The following is a 21866-nucleotide window of genomic DNA, read 5'->3' as shown; positions in this document are numbered from 1 at the left end:
AAATTTCACAGATTCAACTTTTCACTCAATTTGTTATGCTGATAAAATCATTTGTAATAAAATATTTGTATTGAAAATACCACTTTATGTTTGAATTAAATTCACAGTACACAGAAAATAACTGATTAATAAATAATGAGGAAGAAGATCTCACACCTGTTTTGGGGGAGATAATTTCTCTGAACTCTTCTCTTCTAAAGAGCTGGACTCCAGTGACTGCAGGACCCTGTGAACAAAACATGGAGACAGAGCTTCCAGTTAAACTCACCCACTGACTGCAGCTCTAACTCACAGCACATCTGAATATGACATAATACATCTCACATATACCTGAAGGGTGCCAGTGTCATTTAAATAGAATTTAAAGGGAAACACCAATATTTTGGGAAATTCACATTTTTTTAAACTTACCCAGCAGACGAGATGTCCGATTTCATTTTCATTTTTTTTCCATTCACTGGCTCCGTTTCCATGAGAGCAAAATGTGTTAGCTTAGCATAAAGACTTGAAGCCTATTGGTGTCAGTAGCCTACCTCCTTCAAAGTGAAGAAATACACCTTCCAGCAACTCTGAAGCCGTCTTATTTACGCAAGTTATCATGTGTGTTTGAAATACACGTGCAGGAAAAAATATTTTTAAATGTAAAAGACACGAAGACAGAGCTTCCAGTTAAACCAGTCAACTCATCAGTTAAACCACTACGCAACAGGGACGGCCTGTAGCATAGTGGTTAAGGTACATGACTGGGACCTGTAAGGGAGATGGTTCGATCCCCGGTGTAGCCACAATAAGATCCACACAGCCGTTGGGCCCTTGAGCAAGGCCCTTAACCCTGCATTGTTCCAGGGGAGGATTATCTCCTGCTTAGTCTAATCAACTGTAAGTCACTCTAGATAAGAGCATCTGCCAAATGCTATTAATGTAATGTAATGTAATCCTCTAACTGCAGCTATAACTCATACCACATCGGAATATAAAACATCCACGTACACCTGAAAGCTGACAGTGAAATTGAAGTGTAATTAAACAGTTGTGTCAATTTAAACCCATTTCATTACCTTTGATCACCTGTGAACTCTCCTCTGAAGGTGAGTGGAAGATCCATTGAACGATCACTCTTCATAGACAGACAGCTGGGTACAGGTGACCCTGCTCTTTCTACCTGGACCCTGTGAACAAAACATGGAGACAGAGCTCCCAGTTAAACTCACCCTCTGACTGCAGCTCTAACTCACAGCACATTAAATATCTGAGTCGTGCATTTATACCTCTTTCTGTCAGTGCTGAGGGTTCCACCTTTGCTCTCTGGCTCCTCTGAGAGACTCATTTTACAAACAGCGCCCCCTATCTCAGGAGACTGGAACACATCAGACCAGACTAGACCACATGTGGGTTCTGACCCAAATCAGCCAACCTGTAAACACACAAAATGAGAACACACTGAACACACATATAGACACACTAATACAAACAGACAAGCACATACACAATATAGCACAGTGTTGACAGGAAGCAGTCTGGAATTTAAATGGTCCATAAACCTATACTCCACATCCATCCATCCATGATCTAATACACTCACTTCTGGTCAGGGTCATGGGGGGGCTGGAGCCTATCCCAGCATGCCCTGGGTGAGAGGCAGGAAAACACCCTGGACAGGTTGCAAATCCATCACAGAGCAACATACTATACAGTCACCTCAGTAATGTGGGACCATTGATAATGCTGAAGAAAATGTTTCTTTATAATAAAAATAATGCCAGTGCTCAGCTATACATTGACTGTCTGACATGCAGAATGTATGTCTCAACCAAAATTACACTTTTCTCAGATCATACATTTATTGAATGAAATTAGGCATCACAATTATTGCCCCCCTGTATTCAGGAGGTTAGACACCCTCCGCTTGCAAGGATAACAGGGTCTGTAATGTCTTATAAGACTAGAGAACACATGGGAGGGATCTTTGATATTTTCATGTGTGATTACCCAGGTTTTTGGGTAAAATGTCCTGGTACTTGGGTAGAGTTCATAATGCTATTGCTATTAACAAGGGCCCCAGGACCAGTGGGAGCAAAACAGCCCCAAGACATTAACGATCCACTATTGTATCTACCCCAGGTATGATGCTCTTTTCTGTATATTAATCCTTAAATCAACACCAAACCTATGCCCAGCCAAAGAGCTCTAATGTCATCTCATCTGACCACAGTAGACAAGGCCATTAAGGAAATAGCTGCTTTTTTCATTGCTCCCAATAAAGCCATTCATCCTGAATCAATTCCAAATAGTTCCAAATGTGGCATGGAGGCAGTATCTAATAGTAGAAATTATGAAATTCTGATTGTAGCAATTAAGTGTAGATTTGGAAACTTGGTGACCTGAAGATGGAACCCAGTTGTGTAATTCTGTAACTCTGGCCACTGGATTCTTGCTCACTGTACCATCTACCTACCTGTGGATGTGGATGAGATACACTACCGCCCTCTACTGGTGCATAGCATACACTAGCCCCCTCTACTGGTGGATAACATACACTAGCCCCCTCTACTGGTGCATAGCATACACTAGCCCCCTCTACTGGTGGATAACATACACTAGCCCCCTCTACTGGTGGATAACATACACTAGCCCCCTCTACTGGTGCATAGCATACACTAGCCCCCTCTACTGGTGGATAACATACACTAGCCCCCTCTACTGGTGCATAGCATACACTAGCCCCCTCTACTGGTGCATAGCATACACTAGCCCCCTCTACTGGTGCATAGCATACACTAGCCCCCTCTACTGGTGCATAGCATACAGTAGCGCCCTCTACTGGTGCATAGCATACACTAGCCCCCTCTACTGGTGTATAACATACACTAGCCCCCTCTACTGGTGCATAGCATACACTAGCCCCCTCTACTGGTGTATAACATACACTAGCCCCCTCTACTGGTGTATAACATACACTACTGCCCTCTACTGGTGCATAGCATACACTAGCCCCCTCTACTGGTGCATAGCATACACTAGCGCCCTCTACTGGTGCATAGCATACACTACTGCCCTCTATTGGTGCATAGCATACACTATTCCTATAACTTCTTAATCCCCTCACAGTAGTAAATGAAATATATCATATATGTGAATACTTGTTTATTGTTTGACCGATTGTCTAATTTTTGAAGGACACCAACCATTCGTTTCTTTTAATTTCAGAGTTTGTTTCCTTGGACTTGGGTAAAATGGATTTAAAAAAGATTTTACCTCAGTTTTATACCCCAGTGAAACAGGAAGCCATGGAAGGCCACAACACAGTTCTGTAGGACTGAGATTAACTTCATCTCATGTCAACATGGTGGTGTTGATTTCACTGTTAGATTTTCTTCATCAGAATCTTTAAGGGTCAACTACACATTTAGAGTTTTTCAACTGCACATTAGTCCATTATTACATCACATTTGACAAATATGAACAGGCTCGCAAGAAAATGTTCATGGAAAACATCCAAAGATGGCGAAAACCAATTATTAATCAAAGCAGATCATTATTTGTTAAGTAGCCTCATTGTAAAATGTAAAAGCATTTTTCTCACATATTCTTTGTTTCCAACTCAAGCATAACGCAGACTGGCATTGACGTGGCTTTGAAAACACGCTTTCCTGCTTTGAAGCAGTGCATACACAGCTACGTACTGCCACCTTGTGGTACAAACAAGAAACGGCGTCTAGTACAACTAACCACAATTCCTGCTCCTAAAGTGGCTGCTGAATTGAATATGATTGAAACAAGTAAGAATTACACGGAATATGATTCAACAGGAAAGACACGGCCACTGAGTCGTTGTGAATTGGGACTGGTTAGAGTTGGACGTCAAACCCTGAAACATTTTTAACATGCTCCTGTAGACGGAAGCTGTTGGCTCATTTCAAATAATAGAAACTATGAAACTATGAAAGCTCCACACATGAATTAGCAAACCACCACCAAATTTAACATAGCAGAAATCAATTCAAGGTCATTTGTCTTAGTTCTTACTCTCACCTAACATGGAGGAACAACACAAAAACCAACAATAGCATGCCACATTCTGTACATCCTGCCCAAATTCTACATTTGATCACAAATCCAAACAGTCTGACAGCTAGAGCAAAAATAAAAACAATGACATTCCACACAAGGTTCAGACAAATGTTTGATAATGTATATCCAAATCCAAAACTGTTATTCTATCCATAAGTCTCAATTCAAGATAAATAGGCTTCTATCGGTGGGTGGGGAAATCTATGTCCTCCAAATATGTCTGAATTCTTTCTAGAATAAGTTAATACGTTAAATGGCTTAGAGAATACGGCACAACGCTTTGTTTGATCATCGCACAAAAAAATAGCTTCAAAATTACGATGTTAATACATTCCAGAACAGGTGTGTTATGAGGTGGGTCCTTCCAACACGCAGGCACAAACTTTCATTTATCCATTCACCCCACGATTTAGTTTAGTTTTTAATGACATTTATATGTTCACAGCAATTCTTCATTTTTGTGGCTCAGGCTGTTCATATTTATGAACCGTCATATTTATGAAGTGCGGTGTTGTCTGAAAAGTAGTTACCATGGAGATAAGGGCACAACTCCTGGATCCCCGGGGAGTTCATGCTATACTTTTACACAAAAATATTTCAATCATTACATGAATATTTTTAATAGCATGCAGGTCACATGACCCATTGATTCCGAACCAAAGTCAATTAATTCTACTCTTCCTACCACATTAGGGCACACATTGTTGTATTGCCAATATATCCTTATTGTGTAGTAGATTAGAAAATAATAATAGATTCCCCCCCCCCCCCCCATAGCTTCCAGGTCACATGACCCATTGACACAAAACAGCATAGTTGCTACATAAAGCATGATTGCTACATAGAACATTATCCCAAAAGGCTTAGGGAACACCCAGGTGCTTTTTTTGCAACTGTGAGACAAGCACTGATGTTCTCTTGATTTCTTGATGTTATCTTGATAAGCAGTGGTTTCCACCTTGCTACTCTTTTACGAATCCCTTCTTGTGCAGTTGTGAATACAGACATTAGCTGAGGCTAGAGAGGCCTGCAGGTCTTTGGATGTTATTCTGGGATCATGTGTGACTTCCTGGATGAGTTTTCAGTGCGCCCTAGGAGGACATTTTGCAGGCCAGCCACTCCCAGGAAGATTCCCCACTGCTTCAAGTGTTCTCCATTTGGAGATAATGGCACTCTCTGTAGTTAGGAGTCCCAGAGCCTTAGAAATGGCCGTGTAACCCTTTCCAGACCTGATTAACTTTTTTCTCATCGCTTCTGGAGTTTTCTTTGATCATGGCAATCCAATTTGTCTGAATTAAAGCAGTTCTGCAAAGAAAGGGGGATAATATTCCTCCACAGCGATGTGAAAGATTGATATCAAATTACAGGAAGTCCAAAAGGTGGTGCAACCAGCTAGTGAGATTAAGGGCACAATTACTTTCTCACAGGGATGACCCGGGTGTTTCATTATTTTTTTCCATTAAATAAATTTAGTCATTTAGAATTTGTAAAGTAAAATATTGATTTCAGAATTAAACAGCAATAAAAACAGTTGCGCCCTATGTGGGATCAATTATTTCATATTGGTTTTTAGTCACTCGGTTTTGTGGTTGGGAAGCTATTGAAAAAAGATTAGTGTTTCATGAGCAAATAAATCTCCTAATTTCTTAACTCATACTTCTTTCAATATACACTCAGTGACCACTTTATTAGGTATTTATTAGACTTCTACTGCTGTAGCCTATCCACTTAAGAGTTATGATGCATTGGGTGTTCAGAGATGCTCTTCTGCATACCACTGTTGTAATGTGTGGGAATTTGTGGGAACTGTCACCTTCCTGTCAGTTTTGACCAGTCTGGACATTCTCCTCTGACGTCTCTCATTAACAAGGCCTTTCTGTCTGCAGAACTGCTGCTCACTGGATTTTTTGGTTTGTTTTTTTGCACCATTCTTTTCAAACTCTAGAGACTAGTGTGCATGAAAATCCCAGGATATCAGCAGTTTCTGAGATTCACAAACCTGAGATTGTTGGTCTGCCACCAACAATCATTCCACGGTCACATTTTTTCCCCGTTCTGATGGTTGATGTGAACATTAACTGAAGCTCCTGACCCGTATCTCCATGATTGTATGCATTGCACTACTGCCACATAATTAGCTGATTTAATAATGAATAAGTAGGTGTAATGAAGTAAAAATGTTCCTAATAAAGTGCTCAGTGAGTTGGAATAATGTTTCTATATTGGTTTTAAGTTAGTGGGTCATGTGACTTTGAAGCAATTAAAAAATCTATTTTCAATCTAAATATTTATCAAAGATAAAGTAGCACATATAAACAATAAAAGGACATGTGTCCTATATTAGTAGTGAAATTATTGTTTTCCAGGAAATAAAGAAATCCAATTTCTCCACTACAATATTTATGAAACCTGAAGAAGCACATGTTGACAACAGGAAATCCTCTGCCTTATGTGGGAATGACAGCAGAATTCTCCCCTATTGGTTTTGAGTCATTGTGTCAGTGACCTGGAAGCTACTAAAAAAGATCTATTACTTTTCCAATCAAATAATACACTTTTTTTACACTTAAATACATAAGTAATAACAATATAAAGAGGAATCCCTTGTGTCAGATTAAAACTAAAAAATTTAAATTATTTGGTATTGGCTTTGAACCCCTGGGACATGTGACCTGGATGCTTTTGAAATATAAATATAATAATGTATATATTTGCCAAAAATGAAACATTACGCCCTGGTGGAATCAAAGAGTTGTGCCCTTATCACAATGTCCCCCAAATTATTTGCTATTCCTTCAGTGGGTCATGTTGTGGGGGATCCAGTTGAGCCCGTATCTCCATGTCCTCCTGATCCTGAACACATTGTTTGAACGCTCTGGGCTCTGTAGTTAAAAATCCATCCATCCATCCATTCATCCATTATCTGAACCCGCTTATCCTGATCAGGGTTGCAGGGGGGCTGGAGCCTATCCCAGCATACATTGGGCGAAAGGCAGGAATACACCCTGGACAGGTCGCCAGTCCATCGCAGGGCACACACACCATTCACTCACACACTCATACCTATGGGCAATTTAGACTCTCCAATCAGCCTAACCTGCATGTCTTTGGACTGTGGGAGGAAACCGGAGTACCCGGAGGAAACCCACGCAGACACGGGGAGAACATGCAAACTCCGCACAGAGAGGCCCCGGCCGACGGGGATTCGAACCCAGGACCTCCTTGCTGTGAGGCGGCAGTGCTACCTACTGCACCATCCGTGCCGCCATTAGTTAAAAATCTATTAACATTTTTGTTTCATAAAAAATGTCTTTTGAAAATGTGGGTTGGGGGGGCAATGAGAGAGGTGTTTGGGTGGGATCATTGGGGGCCCAGGGCTGATGATGTCCCATGGTATTATAGGCTGTTCTGTTCTTGAGGGCGCATAGAGAGGAGGTCACAGTCGAGAGGCTACAACACCATCGGGCCTTGTACAGAACTGTGTTGGAGAAACCTGCCAGGGAGGTCAAGCTTGGGGAAGGCAGGAGAGGGGTGCAGTGGCATTTTTGACCACTAGAGGACTCTAACAGATCAAAGGATTTAAACTCTGGCTCTGTGCTCAAGACCTTCTTTTGTGTTCGGATATGTAATAAGTACCATCTAGTTTTTTAGATTGGAACATGGCTTCATGATATCCTCAAAAACAGCTAAATGAACACAACAAAAAAGTGCTACTTCTATGATGTTATGGATCAGATATGACCCAGCAGATATAATATCGCATGTAGCATTATTTCATAACCGCTTTTCAGACAACACCGCACCGTCCCTAAATAAGAGCAGTCCCGAGCCACAGAAATGAAGAATTGTTGCAAACATATACATATTATTAAAAAATAAATCATGGGCCTAATGGATAAATAAAAGGTTGAGCCTTGATGTTGGAATTTGTTACCATCGTAATTACGAAGCTATTGACGATATTTTTCCGTAATATTAAAAGTGAGACAAAGCGTTGTGCTGTGAAATAGGCATTTTGAGCAATGTGGCGTGTTTTCTTGACCGCTATTGAACTCCGAAAATCGAATATAAAACTTTACCGCACCGTTCAACATTAGGCTACCGATACAAAATTACATTCACTTAAGTTAAATCCACGGATGTTATCATTTGCTGATATTAAATCATCAAACCAATATGTAGACAAAGCGACTGAATTCACGCCAGTTATTTGAAAAAAAAATCCCGTTTCTGTCAAAACGTAGCATAGCCTGGTCGTAGCAGGCCGCGACTTACGTAATATATCCAACGATCCAAAATATAAATAAAACCTCAAATATATTGAAAAAAACGTAAGAAATCTTTTTTTAAATACTTTTTGTTTTTATCCACATGGGATTTTTTTAAATAACCTAGCATACACCTTGCCTAAATCGCACCATTTAATTCACAGTTTCCGGTTTACTGAATTAAGCGTGTTATTGCGATTCAACTCAAATTCAAATTCAAATTCCCAATCCTCCGCAAACCCCTTAACTTTTAGCCTCTATACTCTCCCTCGCACTGCACACAGGCTACTTACTCCGTACTTTTATTCAATTTTATTTCTTCTTTTACCGCCTCTTCTTTGTCGTCCGTGTTCAAAATGACGATGAGCTTGAAATACTTTCAGTTTCTCTTTTGCATCCCCCCCTTCTTTTTTTCCACTGGCTCGAGGAGGCTTTGCTACTTTTTATTGGCTGAATCATTTATTGTGTTTATTATTCAGAATAGAACATTTTAACATACAGGTTAGGTTACATGTATTTGGTATTTTTCACAACTCGAGAATTATAACCTTTTGATGTTGGGACTTAAAGTAGGGCAGATCGCAGATGGTTGTCACACGGGTTGGTTGTCACACTGCTATAATCACTGATAATACGGCATGTAGGATTGAAATGTTGTGGGTAGTTCTGTGGATCAAATTTGACTCAAACAAAGATGAGTCTTTGAGTCTAGACACCGGACCCTCCCCTTCCTCCCTGAGAACAAGTATCTTCTTCCAATATGGATTTGTACTCTCAATCCCTCTGGCACCCTCCCCCCACAGGAACTAAAACTAGCAGAACATGGACACACACACACACACACACACACACACACACACACACATTGAAAAGGAACTGTAACTGAAGGCACACACACCCTCTCTCTCTCTCAATCTCTCTCTCTCTCTCTCTCTCTCTCTCAAATTCATTTCAAGCTGGTTTATTAGCATGACAGAACATGACAGCGTATATAAAACATTAATTTCACATTGTGCAATAATTGAACGAGCAGCATGAATGATTATAAACAAATGAAAACGAAACCAGACATTAAAATAAGAACTTAAAATAATAATTTGATTGCCCTCTTTTGTATTTTGATTAATAATGGATATTGGCCTAATTCTGCCCTGCATGCATTGTTTGTAGTTTTTATTTGTACTTGTAAGAGATTGTTACAAAACTCTGCATGCAGGGTTTCAATTTTGGTGTTTGTCCCAATGGTCAAAATCTTGCGTTGTAAGTGGACCATGCTTCACTGCCATATAGGGCAATTGGTTCAATTACTGATTCTAATCATTTTTGCCAAATTGTGATTGGAATTTTGAATTTCAGTTCAGGTTAACTTATTTTCAAACATGAATAGTTTCCCAATTGTGAATTTGTATTTAGTTCTTTCCTTATGTTTTGACATTTTGCACCGGACCAGGTTTCATCTTTGGGATTTTTTTGTCTGTTTTTTGACTATTCCAATTGGGATTTCTTTGCTGTTTTCTAAATATGTAATTAATATTTCATACTGCCTGATTGACTCCTTCTTTACTGTGAGTGTAAGTGGTGTCCAGAAAGGTCTCATAATGTTTGAATTTCTTGGGTGCCAATTGCTTTCTGGAACTGTTCTGTACTGTTTTCAGCCCATCTGTGATCTGTATGATTTTGGAAGTTTGAACAGCTTGCTGGGCTGTGTGTGGTGGTTTTAGTTGATTAGTGGGTTTCAACACTTCTACAAATTTATTTTTGTTTTTAAAATGAGATAAGGGTATTAATGAAGGTAATTACACTTCAATCATTATAATTAGTCATCGAACATTCATACAATAACGAGCATTGCAGATTAAACATTTAAAATGAAGTTACAATAAGAGGTTTGGAAAAGGAGGGGGGGAACCCCACTCAAAGGGGAAGTCCACCAGCACGGACAGGGTCTCACGCACACACTCCCACCTTTCACTGCCACGCACACGAACGAAACAAGAAATAATAATTTTAAGGAAGGGAGGTAGTTGGCCCCCACCGCTGTGCTGAGCCTCTACCTCCCAAAACAAAAAACAAAAAGACAACCCAACCCCCCCCCCAAACGGTCTGCTGTCTCTCGCTGTGCTGCGCCCCAAACCACTCCTCTGTACGCTGCAGGCTGGCTTCGCTGTACGCTGCAGGCTGGCTCCGGTACTGTCCGCCCTCGTCAGGGCGAGTGTGGTCTCGCTGTGCTGCAGCCGCGCGGGAGACTCGGCTCCCTCCGCCCTCGTCAGGGCGAGTGTGGTCTCGCTGTGCTGCAGCCGCGCGGGAGACTCGGCTCCCTCCGCCCTCGTCAGGGCGAGTGTGGTCTCGCCGTGCTGCAGCCGCGCGGGAGACTCGGCTCCCTCCGCCCTCGTCAGGGCGAGTGTGGTCTCGCCGTGCTGCAGCCGCGCGGGAGACTCGGCTCCCTCCGCCCTCGTCAGGGCGAGTGTGGTCTCGCCGTGCTGCAGCCGCGCGGGAGACTCGGCTCCCTCCGCCCTCGTCAGGGCGAGTGTGGTCTCGCCGTGCTGCAGCCGCGCGGGAGACTCGGCTCCCTCCGCCCTCGTCAGGGCGAGTGTGGTCTCGCCGTGCTGCAGCCGCGCGGGAGACTCGGCTCCCTCCGCCCTCGTCAGGGCGAGTGTGGTCTCGCTGTGCTGCAGCCGCGCGGGAGACTCGGCTCCCTCCGCCCTCGTCGGGGCGAGTGTGGTCTCGCTGTGCTGCAGCCGCGCGGGAGACTCGGCTCCCTCCGCCCTCGTCAGGGCGAGTGTGGTCTCGCTGTGCTGCAGCCGCGCGGGAGACTCGGCTCCCTCCGCCCTCGTCAGGGCGAGTGTGGTCTCGCTGTGCTGCAGCCGCGCGGGAGACTCGGCTCCCTCCGCCCTCGTCAGGGCGAGTGTGGTCTCGCTGTGCTGCAGCCGCGCGGGAGACTCGGCTCCCTCCGCCCTCGTCAGGGCGAGTGTGGTCTCGCTGTGCTGCAGCCGCGCGGGAGACTCGGCTCCCTCCGCCCTCGTCAGGGCGAGTGTGGTCTCGCTGTGCTGCAGCCGCGCGGGAGACTCAGCTCCCTCCGCCCTCGTCAGGGCGAGTGTCGTCTCGCTGTGCTGCAGCCGCGCGGGAGACTCAGCTCCCTCCGCCCTCGTCAGGGCGAGTGTCGTCTCGCTGTGCTGCAGCCGCGCGGGAGACTCGGCTCCCTCCGCCCTCGTCAGGGCGAGTGTGGTCTCGCTGTGCTGCAGCCGCGCGGGAGACTCAGCTCCCTCCGCCCTCGTCAGGGCGAGTGTGGTCTCGCTGTGCTGCAGCCGCGCGGGAGACTCAGCTCCCTCCGCCCTCGTCAGGGCGAGTGTGGTCTCGCTGCGTCGCTCCCTGGCGGAGTCGCGCGGCCGTCGCCACGGCAGCAGTCCGGCTCCACACAGCGCCGCTCCTCCAGAAACGCCCGGCGCTCGTCCCTCTCAAGAGCAGAGTCACACGTGTAGCGTCCACCTTCTCCGGGGCTGCCAGCCAGCTAACCTCCGCCAATGCGGGAGACAGCCTGAACCAAAACAAGCAAGGAAGAAAAAAGAAAACCCAAACACAACGAACTGAAAAACTAACATTGCGTTCACGGAACCCAACATTCAACCCCCGGCGTCTCTCTGGCGTCTGCCCCTTACCTGCTTCTTTTAAACCCCGTTTCATTAGGCAAACAGGAAACAGCTGCATCACGCCCCCAAACCCGGCAGCCGGCACGTCACACGCGCGTGGATCAATGTGCACGCCGAGCCCCTCTTAACTGGCAAATCCAGCCCAGCTGCCAGGGTCCTGACAGAAGTGCATTCTGCTGGTGGGACGTCTGTTTCTGCTTTAATGAATGAACCACAATCGGGGGATGCAGAGGTTGTACCGGAGGAGACGGAGGCAGCTGAGACGTCAGTTTGGGGGAACGGTGCCCTCGATACTGTGGAGAGTGGGGTTGAGGCAATGCCCAGCTCGAGTGAGCCCAGTCAGTTTGGGGGAACGGTGCCCTCGATACTGTGGAGAGTGGGGTTGAGGCAATGCCCAGCTCGAGTGAGCCCAGTCAGTTTGGGGGAACGGTGCCCTCGATACTGTGGAGAGTGGGGTTGAGGCAATGCCCAGCTCGAGTGAGCCCAGTCAGTTTGGGGGAACGGTGTCCTCGATACTGTGGAGAGAGGGGTTGAGGCAATGCCCAGCTCGAGTGAGCCCAGTCAGTTTGGGGGAACGGTGTCCTCGATACTGTGGAGAGAGGGGTTGAGGCAATGCCCAGCTCGAGTGAGCCCAGTCAGTTTGGGGGAACGGTGTCCTCGATACTGTGGAGAGTGGGGTTGAGGCAATGCCCAGCTCGAGTGAGCCCAGTCAGTTTGGGTGAACGGTGTCCTCGATACTGTGGAGAGTGGGGTTGAGGCAATGGCCAGCTCGAGTGAGCCCAGTCAGGAGGGGGAGTTGTCTGAAGTGCTGGTGGCTGAGAAACGCAGGATTACTGAACAGGAAGACACTGAATGTGAGTCAGAATCGGATATGTCTGTAGCGTCTGATTCTTTATCTCAGGGCGGAGATGTATACTCTCTCGAGGAAATCAACAAATTTTTAGACAAGTCATATGGGAAACAAATTAATGTGATAGATTTTTTCCCGGATCAGGAAAAATTTATTAGAATGGTCTCAGCACTGCAGAAAATTGTGGGGTTAGATCTCCTAAGCGATAAAAAGCGCTTTCGCTTAAGAAAACATGTAACCGCAATAAGGAAGGCGACTAAATTCGGAACTATTGGGAAAAAGAAAAAGAAAACAAGATAAAATGGAAAAGATCACGCACTACAGGGTGTTTTCTCTCCTCTGATTTCATTGACTGCTTCTCTGTCTTTTTTACTTAACCTCCATATGCAGGTTTTAAAGATTTGGACATTAAACATCACCGGTGGGAGGGACAGTCAGAAGAGGGCTTTAGTTTCGGAAGTCATTAAACAAAAGAAGTTAAATGTCGTTTTCCTTCAGGAAACGCATAGCGATGAAGCTAATGAGGTGGACTGGGGCCTGTGGTGGGAGGGTCAGTGTATCCTCAGCCATGGAACGAGCTTCAGTGCTGGTGTGGCAATTCTGTTTTATCCAGGGCGGCACGGATGGTGCAGTGGGTAGCACTGCCTCCTCGCAGCAAGGAGGTCCTGGGTTCAAATCCCGTTTGGCCGGGGCCTCTCTGTGTGGAGTTTGCATGTTCTCCCCGTGTCTGCGTGGGTTTCCTCCGGGTACTCCGGTTTCCTCCCACAGTCCAAAGACATGCAGGTTTGGCTGATTGGAGAGTCTAAATTGCCCATGTGCATGAGTGGATGTGAATGGTGTGTGTGCCCTGTGATGGACCTGCGACCTGTCCAGGGTGTATTCCTGCCTTTCGCCCAATGTATGCTGGGATAGGCTCCAGCCCCCCTGCAACCCTGTTCAGGATAAGTGGGTTCAGATAATGGATGGATGGATGGATGGATATTTTATCCACTGTGGAGGTGGTAAAAGGGAGGGTGGTTTTAGTTAATGCAGAAATTGAGGGGAAAATGTTTTCATTTTTGAATGTGTATGCCCCTAATCCAGAATCTGAAAGGTTAGAGGTTCTCAGGGAGGTAAGAGGGGCTCTGTTACAGTGCAGCCATGGTGGAGGTGTAGTGGCAGGAGGGGACTGGAACTGCACTGTGGATTTCACAGTAGATGGGACAGGTGAAGAGCCTCACCTACAGTCATCCACACATCTGTCTAGTCTGCTCACTGAACTGGAGCTGGAGGATGTATGGAGAAACAAGCACCAAGCGGTGAGGCAGTACACATGGGTTAGAATGGATGTATGGAGAAACAAGCACCAAGCGGTGAGGCAGTACACATGGGTTAGAATGGATGTATGGAGAAACAAGCACCAAGCGGTGAGGCAGTACACATGGGTTAGAATGGATGTATGGAGAAACAAGCACCAAGCGGTGAGGCAGTACACATGGGTTAGAATGTGGTCACAGTGCTCTCACTTACTGAAGAGCTCTTATCAAGGAAAAGAAGAAGGAAGAATCAGATCAGAGGGATGGGGTCAGTAGACCCTGTGAAGAGTCAGATCAGAGGGATGGGGTCAGTAGACCCTGTGAAGAATCAGATCAGAGGGATGGGGTCAGTAGACCCTGTGAAGAATCAGATCAGAGGGATGGGGTCAGTAGACCCTGTGAAGAATCAGATCAGAGGGATGGGGTCAGTAGACCCTGTGAAGAATCAGATCAGAGGGATGGGGTCAGTAGACCCTGTGAAGAATCAGATCAGAGGGATGGGGTCAGTAGACCCTGTGAAGAGTCAGATCAGAGGGATGGGGTCAGTAGACCCTGTGAAGAATCAGATCAGAGGGATGGGGTCAGTAGACCCTGTGAAGAATCAGATCAGAGGGATGGGGTCAGTAGACCCTGTGAAGAATCTGATCAGAGGGATGGGGTCAGTAGACCCTGTGAAGAATCAGATCAGAGGGATGGGGTCAGTAGACTCTGTGAAGAGTCAGATCAGAGGGATGGGGTCAGTAGACCCTGTGAAGAATCAGATCAGAGGGATGGGGTCAGTAGACCCTGTGAAGAATCAGATCAGAGGGATGGGGTCAGTAGACCATGTGAAGAATCAGATCAGAGGGATGGGGTCAGTAGACCCTGTGAAGAATCAGATCAGAGGGATGGGGTCAGTAGACCCTGTGAAGAATCAGATCAGAGGGATGGGGTCAGTAGACCCTGTGAAGAATCAGATCAGAGGGATGGGGTCAGTAGACCCTGTGAAAATGCTCAGGGGTCTGCTTGCAGGCCGGCTCAGAGTAGAGCATGCATACTACAGGCTTGTGGGAAAGATGGAAGGGCTCAGGAATATGTGGGGGTTTGGGGGTCTCATGTTAAGGGTAAGCTGTGTCTTGCTTTGTGAGCCTCAGTTTCTGTTGGAGCTGTTTTTGTAGTTGGTTGTGATACATGTGATGTGTTACAATGTGTTAGTGTCAAAATAAAGGTGAATTAAACTCTCTCTCTCGGTTTCTCTCTCTCCCTCTCTCTCTTTCCCCCCGCCCTCTCTCTCTCCCCCTCTCCTCCCTCTCTCTCTCTTTTGCTCTTTCTCCCTCTCCCTCTCCCTCTCCCTCCCTCTCTCTCTCTCCCTCTCTCTCCCCCTCCCTCTCTCTCCCTCTCTCTCTCCCTCCCTCTCTCTCTCTCTCTCCCTCTCTCTCCCCCCCACCCCCTCCTCAGCCCTGAGTAAAAATACACGATACCTACTGAGTAAGGGTCTGATTTACTGAGACCTTTCGCACAATCAAAACTAATAACGCAACCAATGATTGGTGCAAAACGGCAACCAATCGTTGCTCATGTTATTGGTTTTCCTGGTGCTAAGAGATTTTGCGCGTGCTAAAAGTCTCTTAGTTAGCATGGTGTGCAAGCAGATCTTTTCCTGGACTGTTTTGGTTGAATCAGAGAAAGTTCATCAATCTTCCACCATAGCTTCTGGTTTTGAAGTAAATCAGCACATCAAAACCCGATCCGTTTCAGGATTTTGTGCCAACATCTGCTCTTATTTAATTAGTTTGATCATATCTTGATGTGACATTTGTATAATCACTAGCCACAGCCACATACTGTAAGTGTATCCTGAGGATTTTACTGTGCCCAAGTACAGGACTGCAGTAACTAAGGTAAAACTAAAGTAACTGGTTGGGACACAAACCCATGGAGTTGTGTACCCTACATGTGCCTTTAATGGTCCTCACTGCATAATGGCCTTCCTAAGTCATTTGGAAATTGTATCTCTACTCTGTGGTCACTGTGCCAGTGTCTTTAGTGATGTACTTTCTTTTCATTTTAATGTCGACCTATGATGTTAATGAGCTTAGGCAGGACAGGTCTTTAGCAGATCCAGGACCTCCTTGTGAGGTGACAGGACAGGTCTTTAGCAGATCCAATATCAAGCCTGATGCTCCCTCCCGACTGTGCTCACCTCCTCGAGCTGATGAAGAACCTGCCACCAGTATGTTTATTTTATCTAAGAAGAAAGTTCAGGGAGAGAGAGAGGGGGAGGGAGAGGGGGGAGGGAGAGAGAGGGAGAGGGAGAGAGAGGGGGGAGGGAGAGAGAGAGAGGGGGAAGAGAGGGAGAGAGGAAGAGAGAGAGGGAGAGAGAGAGTGAGGGGAGAGAGAGAGGGAGGGAGAGAGAGAGAGAGAGGGGGGGGGGGGAGAGGGGGAGAGAGAGGGAGAGATCATTGCCCAAATGTGCCTGGGAGCAGATTATAGGTCATGTGACCCAAACTCTGGCCCCAGGGCTCCACTTTAACTGAATCACTGTTATTACTGCCCTGTTCTGATTGGACACACTCATTCACCCTCACTCTGCCCACACACACACACACACACACACGCACACACACACGTCAGTGTCCACACAAAAAACAGAAAAGAAGTTGTCTTGCAGTATATTTAGACTTTAAAAATATTGCCAATGAGGTGAGACCATTTGATTCATTAACAGAAAGGTTCTTGAATTGGCCAATCTTGAGCTAAAGAGAGATCTCACTTGTCAAGCAAACAAGCCAATTTCCTACTTCAGAGAAAGAAAAATAACATTTTGAGTGTCATTACAAGACTGAAACTCTCTCTACTAAATTCTTAACTTTCTCAATTTTCCCGACCAAAGCCGAAACCTCTTTGTGTTCATATTGCATATTGTTCATATTGTTCATATTTATGCGTCTTCATACTGGGCTTGGCACTCAAGCGGCTAAAGGTACAATAGATGTCTAACGGTCAAGAGAGGAATTTCAGCAACAAACATCCTCAAACCAGAACTGGTTAATCCCTCCCCCTTCTCTGTGAATGCGCTGATGTTGAACCCCCCCTTCCCCAAACACACACACCATTGGCTGTAGCAATTAGAACCTATTTTCAACCAATGAGCTTGAATTATTGTACAGCTATACAATGTTTTGGCAGAGTGTCGGTCCATCAACTGTATATTTTGAAACCCGAATTTAAGGACTATAAATACAGGCAGAGAGTGAGTCAACATGTCAGTGAGCCTTTTTCAATGATAGGAAAGGATTTACAATGGTCTAGTAACAATGTTTTAACGCTAAAATGTTACCTATTGTACCTTTAAGACAGACATTGCTTACAGAGTAACCTCAGTTTGGCTCCTGTTGCAGCGGGCACTGACAGCAGTAATTATGGTCACGGGTGAAGCGTCAGTGCTGTTCCCGGCATTAGCACGTTAGCACGTTAGCGGTCAAGGCTGACTCTCCCCCCCCCGCGCTGGGGATCAGGCTTGCAGAAGCTAGCCTGAGACTCGCCACACTCCACCAGGGTCAAACAGGGCCACACACCACCAGGGTCAAACAGGGCCACACACCACCAGGGTCAAACAGGGCCACACACCACCAGGGTCAAACAGGGCCACACACCACCAGGGTCAAACAGGGCCACACGCCACCAGGGTCAAACAGGGCCACACACCACCAGGGTCAAACAGGGCCACACACCACCAGGGTCAAACAGGGCCACACACCACCAGGGTCAAACAGGGCCACACACCACCAGGGTCAAACAGGGCCACACACCACCAGGGTCAAACAGGGCCACACTCCACCAGGGTCAAACAGGGCCACACTCCACCAGGGTCAAACAGGGCCACACACCACCAGGGTCAAACAGGGCCACACACCACCAGGGTCAAACAGGGCCACACGCTGGGTGGTTTCCTAGGTTACGTCCCCCACGCGCTCAGGTCTGGGGCCCCTCCCGCCCCTCGATTCGGCCGCCCCAGGCGTCCTCCTGCTGGCCTCGGCCTGATACCTCCGCTCTGCCAAAAGACCGTCCGCCATCGCCGAGAACGCTTTCAGAGTGTCTTGGTCACCTGCACCTCCGGCGCGCTCAGGTGCTGTGGATTACCGGTCTTTATTTTCTCATTTCATGGGAGGGAATTTAATAAAGTTATTGAAGGAAAGACGATAAGTCATAACCGCGAGCAGGTGAGCCAGACGTTCCTCGCGAGTGCTCTCTCGGGAAGACCTCTTGTACAGCTTTCTTTCTGTGGCCAAGGTAAACGTTTCTGACTTGGCCATTGCAGTTTTAATCATATTACATACCCTACAGTTTTGTCCAAACGGTAATTATTCCCATGCAGTATAGAATAATATAGACATTTTTGTTGCTCGAGCGCCATTTCTGTAGTTATGCCTCATAATATGATTTATGGTGGTTGTGAATGCACACAGGTCCCAGACTGGTGACAAGTGGATAGACTGCATTAATAAAACAGGAGCTGACGTGTGGCTGTGTTATTAATAATACGTGTTATAATAGTGCTTTTCTGTTGTTCTTGGCTGGGCCGTACTGTACCCTTTGTTTGAGCTTTCTGCTGCACTGTGTTTGTGAATTGGTTTTGCTTTGCTAGGGCAGTCTGTAGCCTAGTGGCTAAGGCACGTGACTGGGACCCAGAAGGTTGGTGGTTCAGGCACCAGTGTCCTCCAGATTAATTTACAGTTGATTAGACTAAGCAGGGGACAATTCCCCCTGGAGTAATGCAGGGTTAAGGGCCTTGCTCAAGGGCCCAATGGCTGTGCGGATTCTATCGTGTTTGCAGCGAAGGGTACATTTGGGAAATTCACACTCTCAGCGTGAGTGCTGTTAGTGGAGTTAGCACGTTAGCGGGCGAGGTGTGTGGTGGAGACAGCATCGTGTACGGTGTGATCACTGTCTGGAGCGCAGGTAGCCCCCTCCAGCTCCGGCCCCAGGACACTGAGTGGATAAAGCAGGGGCCCCTCCGGCCCCAGGACACTGAGTGGATAAAGCAGGGGCCCCTCCAGCTCTGGCCCCAGGACACTGAGTGGATAAAGCAGGGGCCCCTCCAGCTCCGGCCCCAGGACACTGAGTGGATAAAGCAGGGGCCCCTCCGGCTCCAGGACATTGAGTGGATAAAGCAGGGGCCCCTCCAGCTCCGGCCCCAGGACACTGAGTGGATAAAGCAGGGGGCCCTCCAGCTCCAGCTCCAGGACACTGGGTGGATAAAGCAGGGGCTCCTCCAGCTCCGGCCCCAGGACACTGAGTGGATAAAGCAGGGGCCCCTCCGGCTCCAGGACACTGAGTGGATAAAGCACGGGCCCCGAAGGCCGGTCTGTGAACTGCTTTCTGTTCCAAACATTTCTTATTTGCTGACGGCTCTATAAATTCCCCTGGTTCAAGCCTGTACTTGAGCACAGTGAAATCATCAGGACACACTTGCAGTCTGCTGCTGTAGCCGGTACACATGTCAGAGAAGATATGATTGGGTTAATTAAATAATTAAGAGCAGAAGTCTGCTCTCCTCAGAGCTCCTGGCACAGGCAGGGAAAGTTTAACCCTTTCAGTCCCATATGGCACTGTGGACTTTGCACCTGTCAAAAAGGCTGCTATACTATTGTTTTGGGCCCCTGTTAATACCCAACTACGTTTTCTCAAGCCAAGCCCAAAACCCCTTGCGATTTGTGCGGACACATCTTCATACTGGGTTTGGGACTGAAAGGGTTAAGGGTTTTTAGGGCACACGAAGCGAAAACCTCCAGAGGAAACTGGAGGCAAAGCCGTACAGGACGGAGGGGCTATGGGTTAAAGAGTCACAGGAATAGGGCATCTGCACAGAGCAAAGCTAAAATCAGGGCAGCACACATGCACGGGTTCAGCGTGAGAGCACATATACAGTATCAGTAACATACTACATACTACATACTACATACTACAACCCGTCTGCATGGAGTCACAGGAAGCAGAGGGCGTAGTAAAGGGCGTGTTTTAAAAGGGTAACTCGTAAGATACAAGTCTGTCATCAGTTTACTGGTTACCTGGAGGGAGGCTCCACACACAAGCGCCTGTAAGTGTAGCCGTCTTGGCAAAAGGGGGATTTCTACCTAATTGCTCCAAGACAGACTTGGCTGTGGGGAGTCAGTGGAGAGAGAATTAAACGGATGACGAGCAGCAGAAGGCGTTTGCTTTCAAAGGAACGTTAAATGTGCGGAAGATTAAAGCACAGGATTTAGGTTTGAGTCGAGTGGCTTGGGGATAAGGAACAAGGGCTTCATTTGCGCAAGGTCTTCGGGATAAAACTTGTTCTTATCGTTCGTAATACACTCCCATGTGACATCAAACACCATGTACAGACAAGAGACATTTCATTATGTGTAACTTTAATTATCCCTCTCTGAACATGGAGGATGCGTTGAGGCAGTACTCCATAAACTCTGGCCTGGGGATCCCCTGTGTACGCTGGTTTTTGTTTCAACCACAGTTGCGATCCCCACATTTTGCAAGCTGTTAAGTTTTTCGTGAATAGGAGGGTAGCACTTTTATTGAAGGCTCCTACATAAGAGCTATGTATCTCATCGTTAATACACAGGGTTAAGGTAAATGACTGGGACAGGCAAGGTTGGGGGTTTGAATCCCAGTGTCGCCACAATAAGGTCAGCACAACTGCTGGGGCTGATCCATGTTAGAGATTCTGCATCATACAGTTATTTTTATCAATTGTATCTCTCGACTATGTTTTTTCTGTTGTTCACCACTCGATCATGAAAAGAGGTCTGTCCATTTTAATATCTTGACCTATGATGCTATCGAGTTTATATAAAGTATTTTATCATTATTATCATTATTATTATTATTATTAAAAGCCTGGCATTGGTAGCTACTGTAGTACTGCAGCGTGGCTGTGTGGCAGGGCTGGGCGTGGCTGCAGGGTGAGCACGCTGCCCGTGATGCGCTGCATGGGCGGGCGGGGTCTGGGGGTTGCGTGCGGGGGATTATCGTGCCGGGGGTGGATGCCTGGTTTCCTCTCCTGGCTGTGGTTGTTGGTGGAGGTCCTGCTCAGTGCAGTGTCCTTTAGGACCTTTGTAAACATCTTCACCCCCTCATTGTTGAGGTGCTCCTGGTCGTAGAGGTCACGGTGGTGAGCCAGCTGGACGTTTGGCAGCAGGGCACAGCCTCGGGACACCTCTGCGTTGATGCCGTGGATCACTCACTGTGGCACGTCTGTTCTGGGCAGCAGAGTGGAGATGGTCACTTTGGCTGCCGGGTACTGGTGTGTGGCCTCAACTGCCACCTGTCTCAGGGCCTTGGCTACGTCAATCCTGCGTGTGCTCAGGTCGTTGGTCCCCGTGTGGATCAGGATGTGCCTCTCCCAGTCTTTGCTGTGACAGTAGTTCCAGGGCAGTCTATGTTGTTGGGCAGCGAAGCTTCATAACCTTTCTCCCAGATATCTCACATCTGTGCTGTGTGAGGAGGCTGGCTACCTCGCTGTTAGCCTGCTGTGTGTGGCTGCTACAGTTATACCTCACTGTTAGCCTGCTGTGTGTGGCTGCTACAGTTAGACCTCGCTGTTAGCCTGCTGTGTGTGGCTGCTACAGTTAGACCTCACTGTTAGCCTGCTGTGTGTGGCTGCTACAGTTAGACCTCACTGTTAGCCTGCTGCGTGTGGCTGCTACAGTTAGACCTCACTGTTAGCCTGCTGTGTGTGGCTGCTACAGTTAGACCT

The 21866-nt window shown here is 46.8% G+C and overlaps 1 pseudogene; it reads right to left on the bottom strand.

Moving 5' to 3' along the window:
* The window catches only part of LOC133118956 (NACHT, LRR and PYD domains-containing protein 3-like), a 179462-nt pseudogene that overhangs the window by 40100 nt on the left and 117496 nt on the right, over positions 1-21866 (bottom strand).

Source organism: Conger conger, chromosome 19 (assembly GCF_963514075.1).
Source record: "Conger conger chromosome 19, fConCon1.1, whole genome shotgun sequence".
Taxonomy (NCBI): domain Eukaryota; kingdom Metazoa; phylum Chordata; class Actinopteri; order Anguilliformes; family Congridae; genus Conger; species Conger conger.
Note: the sequence above shows the minus strand (reverse complement) of the source record. Positions and strands in the feature narration are given on the sequence as shown.